Source organism: Stenella coeruleoalba (genome assembly GCF_951394435.1).
Source record: "Stenella coeruleoalba genome assembly, chromosome: 11".
NCBI lineage: Eukaryota > Metazoa > Chordata > Mammalia > Artiodactyla > Delphinidae > Stenella > Stenella coeruleoalba.
In genome coordinates, this window is record NC_137157.1 from 11,548,677 (window position 1) to 11,560,077 (window position 11,401).

Below are 11,401 nucleotides of genomic sequence, written 5' to 3' on the forward strand. Positions count from 1 at the left end.
ACAGAGAGAGAGAATCAAATTTCAGTCTACTCTCAATTAACATGGCCTGATGGTTTATATAATTGTAATCGATCATACAGTCTTTTTGCTCACTGAAATTTTTATAAGGAGTCTCAGACTGAACTTTTAAAAGACCTCTCAGGACCAGGAAAGTCACACCAAGGGCTTGTCACAGATTTCGCTTACCAGATCTAGGTGAATTCCTTCCTTTTCAAGGTCCCCAAAATAACTTGAGATTTCTGTACCTGTTAGTGATGTAGCCTTCCTAATTTATCTGATAAAGCTGTTGGGAACCTAAGAGTTTCCAATCTCTGGAGGGAGCAGGCAGAGAGAAAAGACAAATGTTTCAATTCTGCTTACAAAAGTATAATTTACCAAATTACTGTAAGCCATAATTTGCTTGATGCGAAGGTTTTCCTCACACCTGGAAAACATAGATTCAAACCAGTAATTTTTCAGATAGAAACCATAAAATTATAACCATATTCACCAGTTCATTTTGTTCTTTTGTTAACTTTTTATGAAGCCATCAGGTTTTTTCTAGAATTCTTCAATTTCTTACCCAGTTCAGTACAAGTCAGAAACTTGTATTTATCAAAAGTCCTTTCTGTAAATCTTCTTGAAGAGGAAGTGTTTTTGCAAAGGCATCAGAATAAAACCATAACTGTCTATAATGATAAAAGACTTAAGAAGACACATTTAAAATCTGATTACAATGTAATGTAATTTGACAAAGTAACTTGGCTACTGCTGTGACATACAACACCTTAAGATAATAACTGGATTTATGACTGATAACATTTTACCAGGACATATCAGAACTTTAGGAATCCCATATAATTTCTAGAGTATCTATATTAGTAACATTTACCGTACAATATAACCTAAGAAGATTTATTACTCATTTGACAATACTTCCCGTGTAATTTAACATACCCAATGAACCTAATTAGTTTAATATCTCTCCTTGGGATGTTTTAGTATCTTATTTTATTTGGAAATGGCCTAGTTATTCAATAAACTTCCATCATTTAACTTAATTTAGCACAACTCTAAATTTTCAAGTTGTCGAGCATCTGGAAGGATTATTCTTAAGTTGACATTCCTAAAACATATTTATTCCTAAAAAGTTTACCCAGAGCTCTTATCTCATTTGTGTTTTCTTGTCTTAAAAATTTCTTCACATCAAGTTACTTTCATTGCTGACAAATTTGCAACAGATATAATAGGATCTTATTTAGTTCATATTGAACATAGGCACAATAAAACTATTATACTTGATGACTCTAAAGACATGTCTATATTAATTGGATCAAGAAACATTAACACCAGGTATTAATTTAATACTGAATATTTCCCAGTTCACGAGAACCTAGAATTCGGTTAGCTTAATTTCTCTTGTATTTAGAATTGTTTGATTTGTAAGCACTTACTTTTCTTTTAAGTCAATGAAATCGAGCTCATTTACAAATTAACGTCAGCAGTATTATCCAAAGACAAAGACACATACTGAGATATACACATGTATCAAGACAAACACAGATCTCATAGTTTTCCACTTGGGGCTTAAAATGTCTCTGCCCCTTTCTTTCCCCTCGCTTGAAGTTCTACTAATTAACCCAAAGCTGAAGTCTCAGGCAAACTGGGCTGTGTTTGTATCTCAAGGACATGATAAGAATTCACTTCAAGCTTTCTCCTAGGCCTATTTGTGTTCTCTCACGGTCAGGATTCTGAAAAAAAAAAATATTTCAACAAGCTAGCTTCTTCTCATTGCACATGCAAAAAGAACTGGTTTTGCAATTTCAAAAAAAGTTTATTTTAACCAATTTTCTCTGGAGTCTAAAGAATATTGTGGCCAAACTGTTAGAAATCATCTTTCTTTTTCTGTAGTCATAGTTTCATAGCTAAAATATAGACCAAATAGTGCTCAAATCGACCCTAATAACAGGGGCAGACTGGCTGATTAAATGTCCTAGCAGGGCTTGTCTCTCTGGGGAGGTGGGGTCTTAGTTTGATGAGAAGATTCTGGAGGAGTGAGGGAACTTGCAGGAGCTGGGGAAGCTTCGTTCCCTCCTGAGAGCTGGTTGAAGTTGGAAGGGGATCATTTAGAATGTTAGGAGAGATTTTTTTTGATCCCTCAGGCTTTTGATTGTTGAGCCACCTACAGCAGGATTATAATAAAGGGAAAAAGTCCTGAACATAAGGGAACCTCGGTCCATTTTCCCCATCCTGTGGCAATAAAGATCTAATTATAAGAGACCCATTTTTTTTTCCCCATTGGATCATAGCTATAGGTCGACCAGTGATTTAAACTTTTCTCCAGGTGTTCCCAGGTGGGTGTGGAACCTTAGAGGAAGCGCTTCCCATTTTAGCTCAAAAAGTTAGTAACAGATGTCTGTGCGCTCAAACCAAAGTAAACAAACCAAACCAAAACCTCGCCAGCGGGAAGTCACAAAGTAAAACAAAGAGCAAAGGGGCACCCCAAAAGGATGGCAAAGAGATGCCCAGAAATCAAAAGCCAAACGGCAAAATGCCCCAAACGTGACTTCCAAGTGACGTTTGTCCAAAACGGTGCCTTACAAACAGAATTTCCCTTCACAGTGAGAATTCCCCAAATTGGAACCAAAGTTCCCCAAATGGACAGAGTCAAAAGGCCTCAGTTGTGCGCCCTGGGGCACTTACCAAAATGCTGGCGGGCGTGTCGCGACGTAACAAATGTAATTGCGAGAATCTTCCTGATCCTCCAAGAGGATCAAAGTCTTCTCGGAGTAGAAGTCCGGGCTGGCTGGTGCGGGGAAGGGAAGAGAAGGTGTCCTTAAGGCAAAAAAAAAAAAAAAAAAAAAGCCTCTGCAGCTGCTAGGGCAACGTCCCCCCTGTTCTCCGCCACAGCTTTGGAGATCTGCAGCCTTGACGGCGGATCGGGTGAGGTGGGACATGGCCCTGCAGCAGGGAGTCCCTGGTGATCTGGCCTCAGAGAAACCCCCAGCCGTCTGCTCTCCTGAAGGAGGCTGGCAGGCTGGCATGGACAGAGATCCCCGAGCATCTAATCAAGCCAAGGGGCCCTGCGGGGCTGCCTGCCCACGGGCATATCCTGGATGAGCCCCCAAATTTTGTTGCCAGAAAAAACCACCTTGGCTCTCTGCACCAGTGCCGAACAGAAACACAGAGACAGAGTTTATGGAAGAAAAAGAAAGATCGCTTTAATTCTTTGCCAGGCAAAGGGGAAAACACAGCAGGCTAGTGCCTCCAGAACTGTGTCCCCTTCTCTGGGGAATAGGGCAAGGCTGTAGCGCTGGGACTCGTGGTCTGAGGCAGGTGATAAGGCTCAAAGTAATTAAGGTTTTGCATTTCTTTCTTTTTTTCTGCAAATTTACAGCCAAAGCTGGCGTCAGACGGCTCAGCAACCGGGTCTGGTGTCCCTGAGGTTATCTGCCCGTGACCTTTCTGAAATGAAGAATGTTACAAGGAAGAGTAGAGGGACAAGAATGCCGGGCGTGGAGTGTAATTCATACGGAGTAATTAGCTTTGCGAAGGACAAGTCTAGCTACAAGTGTTTCTTAGTCTAACAGCTAAAAAATAACCAAGATTGCTTAACTCTTTCAGGCCTGTTTAAGTTGCTTCCCTAGCCTGTTCATTGTTCCCTTGTTTTCTCTGTTTATCAGAAAAGAAAACTCTCATTTCTATTTTTGCTGCTACAAGGGTCCCAGCCAGGAGTCCCCATCCGGGTAGCCCTAAAGCCTGTCCGGCTTCACCACACTGCCTCTCCCCGCCCCCATCTCTGCTTTCAGAATCCCAGTGAGGCAGCCGGGTTGTCCTAGGCCCTCGGGCTGTCGTCAGGCCGAGATAGGACAGCTCCCTGCAGGGCTGTCTTATCTAATCAGGTCTCTCGCAAGCTGCTGTCTCCCCAGGACTGCCCTCCCTCACTTGCCTTCCACCTCTGTGTTCTCTTCTCTTTCATCCTACTCCCCTTTCCTCTGGCGTCCTGCACAGCGCCTCGCCTCTGCCCTGCCCGATCAAGTTTTGTAAAATTGTCACCGTGCTGTCTTTCAGTGGGGGATTCTTTCGGAGGTGATTCACGCCACTGTTCCGTACGGAGCCCGGCTCAGCATGTATAAGGAACCATTTATAAATGCAGTTGTAAGATAACAGTGATGAATTTAGTTTCTGGTTCCCTGAGTTGTTCTGGCTCTTTTATTGTCCTTCCTCACCAGCAATCTGTCCCTTCTTACTCTCCCATCAGACATTTTAGTCCCACTGATGAGTAAGCCATGGGAAAGCAGTTGTACATAAAATAATCATGGTGGTTTTTCAAAGCCCAGGATCACAGGTGATTGCTTTCTCACTGGTCCTTTTTTTTTTTGACTGTGTGTTGGGTCTTCATTGCTGCGCGGGCATTTCTCTAGTTGCGGCGAGTTCGGGCTACTTTTTGTTGCGGTGTGCAGGCTTCTCATTGCAGTGGCTTCTCTTGTTGCGGAGCACGGGCTCCAGGCGCACGGGCTTCAGTACTTGTGGCTCGTCGGCTCAGAGAAAGCCCGCGTGCAGCAACGAACACCCAACACAGCCAAAATTAAAATAAATAAAATTTTAAAAATAAATAAATAAATCTCTTAATTAGAACCATACCCATAATATCAAACCCTGTTACACACATCTCACCTACCCAGTTACTGAAGGCTGGCTGACCCCCTGGTTCCAATAAACTTTCGAGTTTACTGACGCCTAACCACGTGACATCTGCTGCTTTCCCCGTCATGTGCCAGATTGTTACTTCCATCAACATATCACCAGTCTTATTGTGCTTAATAAGACATGACTCAGCTCTTGCCCAGCTGATGAGAGATACACATTCCCTGGTATTCTTCCTGCCAATGAATAGTTGGCGTCAAACAAAGAACTACTTTTTCCTGTGAAGACCGTTGCTGCATTTGCTGGAGTCCTGTCCTGTCTAGAGCTTCCCTTCTAGCAACTGCCCCACCCCCGGCCTCTTTCGTAAATCCTGGCCCCTGCGGTGGCCTTACACATGCCATCTTTGGTGTCTGCTGTCTCCCCACTGTGTTGTATAAACTCACATTTCCTACTTCATTCCCTCAGTTCCTTTTCTTGTCAAGTCAGGACAGCCTTCTAGCAGATCTAGCTGTTTGCAGCCAGAACAAGTTCTTCTAGCCAAGGCTTGACTTCATTCATTCCTTCTTTTTTCAATATTATAAAGCTACTCATGCAAAACAGACAAATCAGTGAAACAATAGGCCAGAAGTAGAACCTATTCTAAGTAAGATGGAGGTGATTTTAAAAGGGAATCACAGGACTGCCCTGGTGGCGCAGTGGTTAAGAATTGCCTGCCAGTGCAGGAGACGCGGGTTTGAGCCCTGGTCCGGGAAGATCCCACGTGCCGTGGAGCAACTAAGCCTGTGCACCACAACTACTGAGCCTGTGCTCTACAGCCTGGGAGCCACGACTACTGAGCCCACGTCCCACAGCTACCAAAGCCTGCGTGCCTAGAGCTCGTGCTCCGCAACAAGAGAAGCCACCGCAATGAGAAGCCCGTGCACTGCAACAAAGAGTAGCCCCCACTCACCGCAACTAGAGAAAGCCCGCACGCAGCAACGAAGATCCAACACAGCCAAAAATAAATGCATAAATAAATTAATTTTTAAAAAAAAGAATGATGTAAAAAAATTTTAAAGTTTAAAAAAGGGAATCACAAACCAGTGGGAAAGATTGTACAGGACCGTGCAATAAGTGATGTTGGACCAATGGGTTAGTAATTGTGGGAAAGAAAATAAATCTCATTTTAGACCCTATTTCATACTATACTTCAACATTAATTCCAGGTGAATTTTTCAAAGCTATATAGAAACTGGAGGTGAAGAGGGGGTGTTATAAAAAAAAAAAACGAAAGGGCTTTCCAAGTTTAGAAGCAACAGAGTAATTCCCCAGGAGAAAAGTTTTAATATTTCTAGGTACACCATCTAGCCTGTACCAAATTAATGACTAATGTGTCTATTTTAAAGAAAATGGTAAAAATTAAAAGGTAAAATAATTTTGGCAGAATACAACACACATAAAAATAATAAATAAGCAAATATCTATTATATTAAGAACTGATTGAAATAAATGAGAAAAATGGAGAATAGTTAAGTAAACTATGGTACATTCAGCCAGTGAATATTATACAGCCCTCAAGAACTCTAAAAAGTGGTAAAGGGCTGTATAATACAAATACATGAGTGACAGTTAAGTGAAAACAGTCAGGATATAAAATTGTAGTTGCAACTGCCTATAACTATATAAAAATGGAAAATCATATACAAGGGAAACTGAAAAGAGAATATCATAAAATGTGGTAGTATTAGGTTTGTAGAGGTCTTTTTTTTTTTCCTTTTTCCTCTTTTGCCTAAATTTGGGTTTATGCTCTATGGTGAAATAAATTCCTTTATTTTTAAAAATCATCTGTGTTTGGAATGTAAAGTCACTGGGGGCAGGAGGGCCTGGGAGCCCTTCCCAGAGGGTACGCTCTGCCCCCTTGGTCCAGGTGGTCCCCGTGGCATCGTCCGTTGGCCCCAGCTGGGGAGACACTGCATTGAGTGTCAGGGGAGAAAATGTGCTTGATCCTGAGAAGTAAATGTTTTAAGTAGTGTGTGTTCCTCTCCTAGACTCTTTGGACTGACACACCCAGTACAACAGAGATCTCCGGAAGAGTTTTCCCTCCCAAGTGACAAGAAAATGAATGTCATCTCAGGGTTAATATGAGCCCCAAATTCCTCTTGCTTGATAAAAGTGGGGTGTCCCTAAAGTCTGCCTGGAAATCAACTCACCAAGATGTGAATTTGTCTGCTAAGCTCATCGTAACATCTAATCATTGATTATCTACTACGTGCCCAGAACTGTGCTGTGGTGGTTTTAAAGATATGTCCACAAATTCTTGGATACTTCTCCCGCAAAGAGGTGGAGCTTAATCCCCCTCCTGTTAGGTGTGGGTTGGACTTAGTGATTCACTTCTAGCAAATAAAATACGGCAGAAGTGACAGGATGTCATTTTCAAGATTAGGGTATAAAAAAGACTGTGGCATTCATCTATCAAGAGGCTGTGCTTTCCCTCTCTCTCTCTGGGGTCCCTCACTCTGGGGGAGGCCACCTGTCATGTTGAATTTGAAAGGACATCCAGTATGGAGAGGCCCACATGGCAAGGAACTAAGCCCTGCCACCAGCCACGGGAGTGAGCCTGGAAGCAGATTGTATTCCAGTCCAGCCTTTGAATAACTGCAGCTCTGGTCACCACCTCACACACAGCCTCATGAGAGACCCTGAGCCAGAGCCACCCAGCAAAGCAGCTCCCTGATTCATGATCCACAGAAACTTCGAGATAAATTTGTTGTTTTGAGCAGCTGAATTTGGGGGGTTATTTGTTACACAGCAATAGATAACTAATACATGCATGAAATACCTTGCCTACATTAATTATCACCACAACCCTAAGAGGTACTAGATATTACTCTCCCCATTTTACAGATGAGGAACCTGAGGCTGAAAACGATGACACAGCAAGTCAGTGGTGTGGTGTTTTGAAAATCCACCTCCTCTGAGCCATCCTCTAAATATTACACCATTAAAGCAACCATCTCCTCACCACCATCCCTATGAATTTCCTTCATGTGAACACTGGGTTACAAGAAATTAAGAGACCAAGCAATTGCCAAACCTAAGAAAGTGTGTGGTTCCCACAGGAAGGCAGAGAAGCGTTGAGATGCTGATTCCACAAAAGGTACCCTCAAAAAGAGTATTAATCCACTCCACCAAACCAGATGTCTTGTGATACAGGTAGGGTGGGATGACTCAAGATGAGAAGAGGAAAGCTCTGGAGTCTAGAGTGTCAGCCCTGATGAGGCTTCAGCCTCAATCAGGATCCTCAGTTCTCTGACCAATTACATCATCCCCAAAAGTCAAGTTAGATTCTTCCCTAGAAAAGCAACCAGAGCCTGCATCATTTCACTGCAAACACTTATATTTTTAAATACGGTAAAAATGCTGACTGGGGAAAGATTTTTGTTAGGCTGTAGGCTTTAAAGAAGTCAATCCGGCATCCCAGACGGAATGTAAATCTGCTACAAAGTGAAGTTGATGGACAAATATATGAGGTGCTTTCGCCCAAGTATTTAATCCAAGGACATCATAAAACTGATCCATCAACCCTGAAATAAAAAATAGCATGCAACAGATGTATTTAAGCGGGGAAGAAAGGACCAACAGACTGTCTCACTCCTCTCTCAATTCTGCATGAATAAGACAGATTTGCCCGCCCTTCTGGAGAAAGCCTCAAGCTTAGAGGCCAACTACAAAATCTTTCAAAAGTCTGTCACATGCTTTTTCATTCTTTTTGAGATATTCCATCTCAGACCAGTCTCTCAAGGCATTCCAAATCATGTAAATTAATTGGATGCAAAGAGTCCCACCAACAGAAAAAAAAAAAAAATGGCAATGCAGTATCAAAATATTCAGTGTGTTATAATCCACCACTGTAGTTTAGAAATAAAGCAACTACAAAAATGTATGAGATGAGCCCCTTAACACCAGCCATGTTTAAGTTTTAAATAAGTCAGTCTATCAGGAGAAGAGGTGCCCAGGAGCCTCCGCTGTGAGACACTGTGGTAGAATAAAGACGACCAAAAATTCTACAAAACTCCTATCAAGATATGAGGTCTGGGGGACTGGCGGTCCATTGGTTAGAACTTGGCGCTTTCACTGCTGCACCCCAGTTCAATCCCTGGTCGGGGAAGTAAGACCCCACAAGACATGCGATGCGGCCAAAAGAAAAAGAAAAAAGTGAGGTCTGTGTCACCTCCCCTTGAATTAGCGTGGCCTCTGGGACTGCTTTGAGCAAAAGAACATGGTGGAAGTGATGTCACACCAGTTTCTGTGTACAGAACAGTAACAGTAAAGCGTCTGTGCTGGGCATCTGGAGGTTAAAATGGAGAATAAGAGAATCAGAATCTCTTTCCTCCTGGAGCTTCCAGTCCAGCAGAGAAGATAGACATTAGACAAGCAATAAGTCCTCAGGACATAGAAAGGAGAAGTGTTGAGGGATCATATCCTGGTCCACTCCCCTCTATTCCCACCTGTGAGGTTGTGATTTATAAGAAAAAAATATATATATTGGTCTTCATCCCTGTTTCTAGCACAGAGTACCCAAAACCCTGGGAATTTCCTAAGAGAGAAGAGTGATAAAGGTGTCTGTATTAAGAACAACAAAAAAAAAGCCAATTTCTTTTCCTCCTGTGTGTCTTCTTTACTACTCACACCGAACCCTTCACCCCACCAAGCAATCCTCCACGACCCCAGGTGGTGTCCTACAATTTAACCCAATTCTGACACTGTCTGCCTGGAGACGGCGTCAGATCCCACGGGTTGAGGGCTCAGTCCCGCAAGACTGCTCCCGCCCCATTGTAGAGGCCAAGCACAAGGCCAGGCTATCACCTGTGCTTCTGACCAATTGGCTGTCGATCAGAGGCCCCAGGACTTCTCCTCAGATTTGATTAATTTGCTAGAGTGGCTCACAGATCTCAGGAAAACTGTGACTTACACTTACCAGGGTTTTTTTTGTTCGTTTGTTTTTTAATTTATTTTTGCTGTGTGTTGGGTCTTCGTTTCTGCGCGAGGGCCCCCTCTAGTTGTGGCAACCGGGGGCCACTCTTCATCGCGGTGCGTGGGCCTCCCACTATCGCGGCCTCTCTTGTTGTGGAGCACAGGCTCCAGACGCGCAGGCTCAGTAGCTGTGGCTCACGGTCCCAGTTGCTCCGCGGCATGTGGGATCCTCCCAGACCAGGGCTCAAACCTGTGTCCCCTGCATTAGCAGGCAGACTCTCCCAACCACTGCGCCACCAGGGAAGCCCCATTTACCGGTTTTTAAAGGATGTGATAAAGGATACAGATGAACAGACAGATGGAGAGAAACAAAGGACAAGGTATGTGGGGAGGGTGTGGAGCTTCCATGCTCCCTCTGAGCACCCCAATCTCCCAGCATTTCCACGCATTCACCAACCTGGAAGATGAACACATAGATGAATTCACTTGTATCTTCTTGTTTATATATGCACAAGGCATAGCTATTAAATTTTACTAAATAAATTTAAAAAGCTCTTTCAATAAGCATAAAATAAAAATTGTGATAAAAAAATTGTGTCATAGTGTAATCATTGACAGTTTTTGTTATCCTAAGTTCCATCAGAAAAACAGAAGCCACACAACATATTTCAAACGAGGAAATTTAACGTAAAGAATTTGTTATACAGGTATTGGAGGACTTAAAAGGCACAGGGGATGCTGAGATAACTCAGAGATAATAAATGCAAAATCCAGCAGCACCCCTAGGATGGTGCGGAATGTTGAGAGTGGCTGGGACCCAGACTTTGCAGAGGAGGCATTGCTTTGCTGGTGCTGGTACCTCTTGAGGGGTACGATGAATCTGGTTCTGGAGGATGGAATCAACAGCTGCTGCCCGGGTGAGGAGCCCTTGCTTCTGGACAGTCGTAAGAACAAATAGGAAGCAAATAGGAAGGAGCAAGGCCCTTCTCCTCCCTTCTGCCTACTGGTCTCCTTCGAATGACCCTTATTGGCAGAACCTAGCCAGCAGGCAGAGGCCAAGTGCAGTTCACAGATTTCTAGCCCTGTTATCGTAAAGCGGAATATAGAAGAGTGGACCTGGGGCTGAGAAACAAGAGCTCAATAACTAGCACAGCAGTGTTTTTATTTCTTAGTGACACGTAAAATAACAGTGCAACTTGTATTTGATGGTCTTGTAGGTTCTGTGAAATAAGACAGTTAAGCTATTAATATGGCTGCTGTGACAATGCCCAAAATACTAGTGACTTATACGAGATATGTTTAGTCCTCTCCCATGGCCAGTCTGGGCACGAGGGGTCTGGGGCGGGTATGCGGCTCCACAGGGTCGGGGACTCAAACTTCTACCTTATTCCTCTGCCATTTTCAACTCTGTGATCCAAAATAGTCACTCCAGTTCCAGCCAACACATCTACATTCCAGCTAGAGGGAAAGGGATGGTATTCTCCAACCTTTTAAGGCAGAGGCAGGCAAACTACCACCCAGGGACCAAATTTTAAAGCAGCTATTATAAATATACAAAAGGGCATAAAGGAGGATATGCACATAATGAATAAATGAATAGAAAATCTCAATAGAGAAATAGAAACTATTAAAAAGAACCAAATGGAAATTCTAGAACTGAAAAAGTGCAATATCTGAAATTAAAAGTTCACTAAATGGGAAAAAAAATTTCACTAGGTGGGTTTAACAGCATATTGGAGATGACACAGGAAGGTATCAATGAATTTCAAGAGAGCTCAGTAGAAAGCATTCAGTCTGAAGAACACAGAATAAAAGAATTGGA

At 43.0% G+C, this 11,401-nt stretch overlaps 1 long non-coding RNA gene across 1 annotated transcript; it reads right to left on the bottom strand.

The window, feature by feature from the left end:
• Window positions 1-1,592: 1,592 nt before the first annotated feature.
• LOC307194462 lies at window positions 1,593-9,963 on the bottom strand. Its single transcript, XR_013830562.1, has 3 exons — window positions 9,924-9,963; window positions 2,683-3,306; window positions 1,593-1,730 (listed from the first exon to the last, which is right to left on the bottom strand). It is a non-coding gene; the product is annotated as an uncharacterized lncRNA (long non-coding RNA).
• Window positions 9,964-11,401: the final 1,438 nt, after the last annotated feature.